Below are 7500 nucleotides of genomic sequence, written 5' to 3' on the forward strand. Positions count from 1 at the left end.
TTCGCTATCGTCTCGTGGTCATATTTAGCCTTAGATGGAGTTTACCACCCACTTAGGGCTGCACTCTCAAGCAACCCGACTCTAAGGAAAGGTCCTCCCGAAACGCGTACCGGTCGCTACGGCCTGGCACCCTCTACGGGTAAATGGCCCCATTCAAGATGGACTTGGACGCGGTTCGACGTCACGGGATAAATGGACCCTCCTGAACACTACATTTCCCTACGGCGGAACCGCGGGATTCAGTGCTGGGCTAATTCCTGTTCGCTCGCAGCTACTAAGGAAATCCTTGTTAGTTTCTTTCCTCCGCTTAGTAATATGCTTAAATTCAGCGGGTAATCTCGCCTACTCTGAGGTCGTCGTGAACGTGAATTGTATGAAAATTCAATCGAATTTCATAAAAATCGCTCAAAGGCAAAAAAAACAAAGTCTAGAGGAGAGTGCGTTCGAACACAACAATATTCATATTATAACGTATATAAATGATAAATATACCGCGACACGCGCGACTCCGTATCGTCGCGAAAAATCGTTCGCGAACGCGTCTTATGCGCCTCACCAGTGGTCTCTGCTGCGTCGCGTGTCTATATTCTCTTTTTACACTCTTCTCCTTCTTCTATCACATTTTACTCGATCGCGAAAAGACTCTCGCTAGACGATCTCGCGCTCCGGTTACTTTAACGCCCGTCCGAGAAGAATTTTCGGGGACTGGACGACCGAAGCGGATCTCGCGCGGTCTCGCGATCGACAGTGAAGAGAAGTGCAGAAGAGGAAAAGAAGACACGACAAACACACACCATGGGGCGACCGACGCGTTCGTTTCAACGCTTTCGCACAAAGTCGGCGGCGGTTATATATTTATATCATTATATTCCGGCGGACGGGACGCGACGTTCGAAAGCCTCGCCAAAGAGGAGCTCCTGCCTCTTCCTCTCTCTTTTCTACGAGAAAAGATAAACGTATTTTACGGGATACGGAAACGTTACCACGTGGTGTCACACACGATCGTCCGTCTCTTCTCTATAGCAGAAACCGATAAAAATACACCTCCGAAAGAGAGTATATGGTGATTCTTTTTATATATATATATATTTCGAAATACAACTGAACGTGGCGGAAGCGCACGGTGGTGGTCCAGCGAGGACACGCGACGACGGGGAATAAGAACTATTCGACCCGTTACGAATACGCATGCTCGTCCCGCACGATTTTAACACACACCGTGTTTTTCTCCAGTCGTCAAAGCGTTCGTGCGTCGAATTCGAAAAATAAAAAAAAAAGAAAACACCTTTTCTCTCTCTCGGGTAAAAGAGTCGATGTGTATTGTGTATAAAGGTTCTGCGAGAAGTCTCGTTTTGACGTGTGTTCCGCCGATAACGACGATCCTCCGAAACGGGGATACAGAAACGTTACACCTCACAACACGATCTCCGTCTCTTCTCTATAGCAGAAACCGATAAAAATACACTCCCGAAAGAGAGTATATGGTGATTCTTTTTATATATATATATTTCGAATTCAACTGAACGTGGCGGAAGCGCACGGTGGTGGTCCAGCGAGGACACGCGACGACGGGGAATAAGAACTATTCGACCCGTTACGAATACGCATGCTCGTCCCGCACGATTTAACACACACCGTGTTTTTCTCCAGTCGTCAAAGCGTTCGTGCGTCGAATTCGAAAAATAAAAAAAAGAAATACACCTTTTCTCTCTCTCTCGGGGTAAAAAGAGTCGATGTGTATTGTGTATAAAGGTTCTGCTGCGAGAAGTCTCGTTTTGCCGTGTGTTTCGGTAACGACGATCCTCCGAAACGTACATCTCATTCGTAAGAGAGGAAGAAAACAATCTCCCTGGGGCCAGTCGGTAATATACCGACATACGACGTGTCGTGCACATCCGTCTCACGCACGGTATACAAAATATGAATAAAACGTGTGTAGTCTCTCTCTCTCTCGACTTCTTAATATTTTCTTTCACCTCTGACGCATCATTTCAGGTGACGTCGGGAGCGCGGGAAAAAAAATTTTTCTAAACACACGAAACCGTTCATCTCACGAACAGCCGAAAAAGTTGTCGCTCAGATCCATATCGCAGTGGAGCGGTATCCGCGGGCGGTCGTAATTGAACGACGCACGACGCCGCGAACACTCACCGCGAGTCCATACAAACGATTCCGATCGTTTTGCAACAACTAGAACGTACACTGTCCGTGAAATTCACAGAATTTTCGCGTGTCCGCGACAAACGCCGACGAGACACCCATCGTTCGCTCGTACGTAGCATCCTTCTCTTAACCCGACTCAGAAACGTTCTTTGCGCCCTTCGTAAAAAAACGTTCGATCCGAAGAGGTGAACGACGGCGGGGATTTGACAGAGCTACGCAAGCAGTGTATGGTACGTAAACGACCCTCAGCCAGGCGTGGTCCAGGAATTGTATCCGTGACCGCAATGTGCGTTCGAAATGTCGATGTTCATGTGTCCTGCAGTTCACACGTTGACGCGCATTAGCTGCGTTCTTCATCGACCCACGAGCCAAGTGATCCACCGTTCAGGGTAATCGTATAAATTTTATATTTCACATATATAATTTTATTCTCATTTGTTCGACCTAATATCTCTCTTCTTTCAAAGAGAAGATAAAAGTTGATACCTGAATCTCCGACCAGCGCGCGAAGGAGATTCAGGCGTCGCCTTGGAGACGACACCGAAGCCTTTCGAGACGAAAAACGTTCAAGTAATATGTATATATTTCTCGACGTTCCGGGCGTATAGTGCATTCAAAAACCCGCGAAAGACGCAGAAGACTCGCACGCGTGGAAACGACGGGGATATATTTTGTATCCTACCCGATACTGAATCCATCGCGTGCAGTCGACCCTCGCGTTCTTCGATCAGACGCATCTATTGTTGCGCGCATGTTTTTCGCGTCGCATCGCGCGAAACGTTGCACGAATCGTACCGATCGATCGATTGAAAGCAAATAATGAAAAAAGACTTCACAGCTGGCACTTTGCCGGTCATTCGTCCCATGTTATCTCTTGCCGCGAAATTGGCGCGCAAGAGTTGGGTGTCAGACGCGCGGCTTTAAAACGAGCTTCACGGCCGGTCCCTTCGTTACCGCTTTCGTTCTTTCTCTCGGAACGACCATGAACGAACACGACGAGCGACGCTACGGCATACACACGTCCACGGATTCGATTAAAAAAACAGACTTCACAGCTGGCTCTTTGCCGGTCATTCGTCCCATATTATCTCTTGCCGCGAAATTGGCGCGCAAGAGTTGGGTGTCAGACGCACGGCTTTAAAAACGAGCTTCACGGCCGTCCTCTCAATTCCGTGTACGGTACACGCAAGATGCGGGTTCCACTTCCAGACTACCCGGTCCCTTCTCTCTACGAGAATCGATAGTAGAAGAACGGCTCGAAAACGCGTCTCAGAGACTAGGGGAAAAGAAGCGGTATGCGAGCGAAACGAAAACGCATTATGGAAACGTCGCGAAACAATGTTCGACGGTTGCTCGTTCCAATCGTGCGGCCGTTTCAATTTCTCGTGCGCTTCACCGTCCCTCCGTAACTCTGGCCGATCGCGTATACCGAAGAGCCGACACGCGCAAAAACCACAGGCATTGTATACTGTATATATATATGTTACAGTCACAGCCTTCGCGCGTTTTACTCTCCGACGCGGGGTTTCCACGACGAAAGAGAGACAGTTTCGTGGCGGGTGACTCGGCCGAATCGCTACGACGGGTATTTCTATTATAGAACGAATCATCGCCACCCTTTACCAGTGCCCGACGAAGGAATCACAAGGTCATCTGGAGTTTACAATGCCAGCGACGGTAATTCCAACGAAGACCCGATAAGTCAACTCATCGTTCTATTTCTCCCCGTACAGAAAAGCGAATCGACGCTAACGCACCTCGCGCAAGCACGAACGTTCTCTTCGCGTGGATCATCCCATCGTCGAAAGATGTAAAGACGCATTGGAGATCGTGGTCTCTGGCGGGCTCATTGCACGCCCCACTGCATATCTTTCCTCGAATCGAGAATGATTCGTCCACTAAGGCTGCGAAACTACGCGTCGAGGAAACTAGGGGAAAGAAGCGGGATGCGAGCGAAACGACAATACATTATGGAAACGTCGCGAAACAATGTTCGGCGGTTGCTCGTTTCCTCCTGCGGACGTTTCATTGCTCGGGCGCTTCACGTCCCTCCGTAACCTTCGCGCGATCGCGTGCCCCGGAGAGCCGGCAACCGGTGAACCACAGGCGTATAAACTATAGTCTTCTATAGCAAGCCTTCGGCGGTTACTCTCCGACGCGGGGATTCCACGACGAGAGAGAATTTCGTGGCGGGTGACATCGGTCGAAACGCTACGACGGGTATTTCTATTATAGAACGAATCATCGCCACCCTTTACCAGTGCCCGACGAAGGAATCACAAGGTCATCTGGAGTTTACAATGCCAGCGACGGTAATTCCAACGAAGACCCGATAAGTCAACTCATCGTTCTATTTCTCCCCGTACAGACAAGCGAATCAACGCTATCGCACCTCACGCATGCACGAACGTTCTCTTCGCGTGAATCGTCCCATCGTCGAAAGATATAGCCGCTTGGAGATCGTGGCCCATCAAGTTCTTCCGTAACTCCTGCGCGATCGCGTACCCCGGAGAGCAGGCAACCGGTGAACCACAGGCGTATAAACTATAGTCTTCTATAGCAAGCCTTCGCGTTTACTCTACGACGCGGGGATTCCACGACGAGAGAGATTTTCGTGGCGGGTGACACGGCCGAATCGCTACGACGGGTATTTCTATTATAGAACGAATCATCGCCACCCTTTACCAGTGCCCGACGAAGGAATCACAAGGTCATCTGGAGTTTACAATGCCAGCGACGGTAATTCCAACGAAGACCCGATAAGTCAACTCATCGTTCTATTTCTCCCCGTACAGAAAAGCGAATCGGCGCTATCGCACCTCACGCAAGCAGGAATGATCTCTTCGCGTGGATCGTCCCATCGTCGAAAGATGTAAGACGTACAGAAATCGTGGTCCATCACGATTATTCGTAACTCTCCGAGTCGCGTATCTGAGAGTAGGACAAACGGAGAACCACAGGCATAAATAATACTATATGTTTCTTATATAGTTAGCCTTCGCGTTTTACTCTCCGACATGGGGATTCCACGACGAGAGAGAGTTTCGTGGCGGGTGTCTCGGCCGAATCGCTACGACGGGTATTTCTATTATAGAACGAATCATCGCCACCCTTTACCAGTGCCCGACGAAGGAATCACAAGGTCATCTGGAGTTTACAATGCCAGCGACGGTAATTCCAACGAAGACCCGATAAGTCAACTCATCGTTCTATTTCTCCCCGTACAGAAAAGCGAATCGACGCTATCGCACCTCGCGCGAGCACGTAACTACTCTTCGCGTGGATCGTCCCATCGTCGAAAGATGTAAGACGCACGGAAATCGTGGCCCATCAACGTTTTTTTGTAACTCTGCCGATCGCGTATCACAGAGCCGAGACGCACATACCACAGGCGTATAATACCGTTTTCTTTCGTATGGTAAGCCTTCGCGTTTACTCTTCGGCGCGGGGTTTCCACGTCGAGAGAGACATTCGTGGCGGGTGACATCGGTCGAAACGCTACGACGGGTATTACTATTATAGAACGAATCATCGCCACCCTTTACCAGTGCCCGACGAAGGAATCACAAGGTCATCTGGAGTTTACAATGCCAGCGACGGTAATTCCAACGAAGACCCGATAAGTCAACTCAACGTTCTATTTCTCCCCGTACAGAAAAGCGAATCGACGCTGTTGCACCTCACGCAAGCACGAACGTTCTCTTCGCGTGGATCGTCCCATCGTCGAAAGATGTAAGACGCACGGAAATCGTGGCACATCACGTGTTTTCGGAACTCTGTCGACCGCGTATCTCAGAGACGACGCGCGCGAACCACTGGCATATACTATTATATATCGCGTTTTACCCTCCGACGCGGGGATTCCACGACGAGAGAGAGTTTCGTGAGCGGGTTGACTCGGAAGAAACGCTACGACGGGTATTTCTATTATAGAACGCATCATCGCCACCCTTTACCAGTGCCCGACGAAGGAATCACAAGGTCATCTGGAGTTTACAATGCCAGCGACGGTAATTCCAACGAAGACCCGATAAGTCAACTCAACGTTCTATTTCTCCCCGTACAGAAAAGCGAATCGACGCAATCGCACCATACGCGTGCACGTAAACAACTCTTCGCGTGGATCGTCCCATCGTCGAGAGACGTAAGTTTTCATAGTATGAATTCGCGTTTTACTCTCCGACGCGGGGATTCCACGACGAGAGAGAGTTTCGTGAGCGGGTTGACTCGGAAGAAACGCTACGACGGGTATTTCTATTATAGAACGCATCATCGCCACCCTTTACCAGTGCCCGACGAAGGAATCACAAGGTCATCTGGAGTTTACAATGCCAGCGACGGTAATTCCAACGAAGACCCGATAAGTCAACTCAACGTTCTATTTCTCCCCGTACAGAAAAGCGAATCGACGCAATCGCACCATACGCGTGCACGTAAACAACTCTTCGCGTGGATCGTCCCATCGTCGAGAGACGTAAGTTTTCATAGTATGAATTCGCGTTTTACTCTCCGACGCGGGGATTCCACGACGAGAGAGAGTTTCGTGAGCGGGTTGACTCGGAAGAAACGCTACGACGGGTATTTCTATTATAGAACGCATCATCGCCACCCTTTACCAGTGCCCGACGAAGGAATCACAAGGTCATCTGGAGTTTACAATGCCAGCGACGGTAATTCCAACGAAGACCCGATAAGTCAACTCAACGTTCTATTACTCCCCGTACAGAAAAGCGAATCGACGCAATCGCACCATACGCGTGCACGTAACAACTCTTCGCGTGGATCGTCCCATCGTCGAGAGACGTAAGTTTCATAGTAAGCCTTCGGCGTTTTACTCTCCGACGCGGGGATTCCACGACGAGAGAGAGAGTTTCGTGAGCGGGTTGACTCGGAAGAAACGCTACGACGGGTATTTCTATTATAGAACGCATCATCGCCACCCTTTACCAGTGCCCGACGAAGGAATCACAAGGTCATCTGGAGTTTACAATGCCAGCGACGGTAATTCCAACGAAGACCCGATAAGTCAACTCAACGTTCTATTTCTCCCCGTACAGAAAAGCGAATCGACGCAATCGCACCATACGCGTACACGTAAACAACTCTTCGCGTGGATCGTCCCATCGTCGAGAGACGTAAGTTTTCATAGTATGAATTCGCGTTTTACTCTCCGACGCGGGGATTCCACGACGAGAGAGAGTTTCGTGAGCGGGTTGACTCCGAAGAAACGCTACGACGGGTATTTCTATTATAGAACGCATCATCGCCACCCTTTACCAGTGCCCGACGAAGGAATCACAAGGTCATCTGGAGTTTACAATGCCAGCGACGGTAATT

General features: G+C 49.6%; 1 non-coding gene across 1 annotated transcript; it reads right to left on the bottom strand.

Moving 5' to 3' along the window:
* Window positions 1-2402: 2402 nt before the first annotated feature.
* LOC143176255 (5.8S ribosomal RNA) lies at window positions 2403-2555 on the bottom strand. The gene has a single exon (XR_013000831.1). It is a non-coding gene; the product is annotated as a 5.8S ribosomal RNA (ribosomal RNA).
* Window positions 2556-7500: the final 4945 nt, after the last annotated feature.

The sequence above is a fragment of the Nomia melanderi genome, unplaced genomic scaffold (genome assembly GCF_051020985.1).
Source record: "Nomia melanderi isolate GNS246 unplaced genomic scaffold, iyNomMela1 scaffold0452, whole genome shotgun sequence".
Lineage (NCBI taxonomy): Eukaryota > Metazoa > Arthropoda > Insecta > Hymenoptera > Halictidae > Nomia > Nomia melanderi.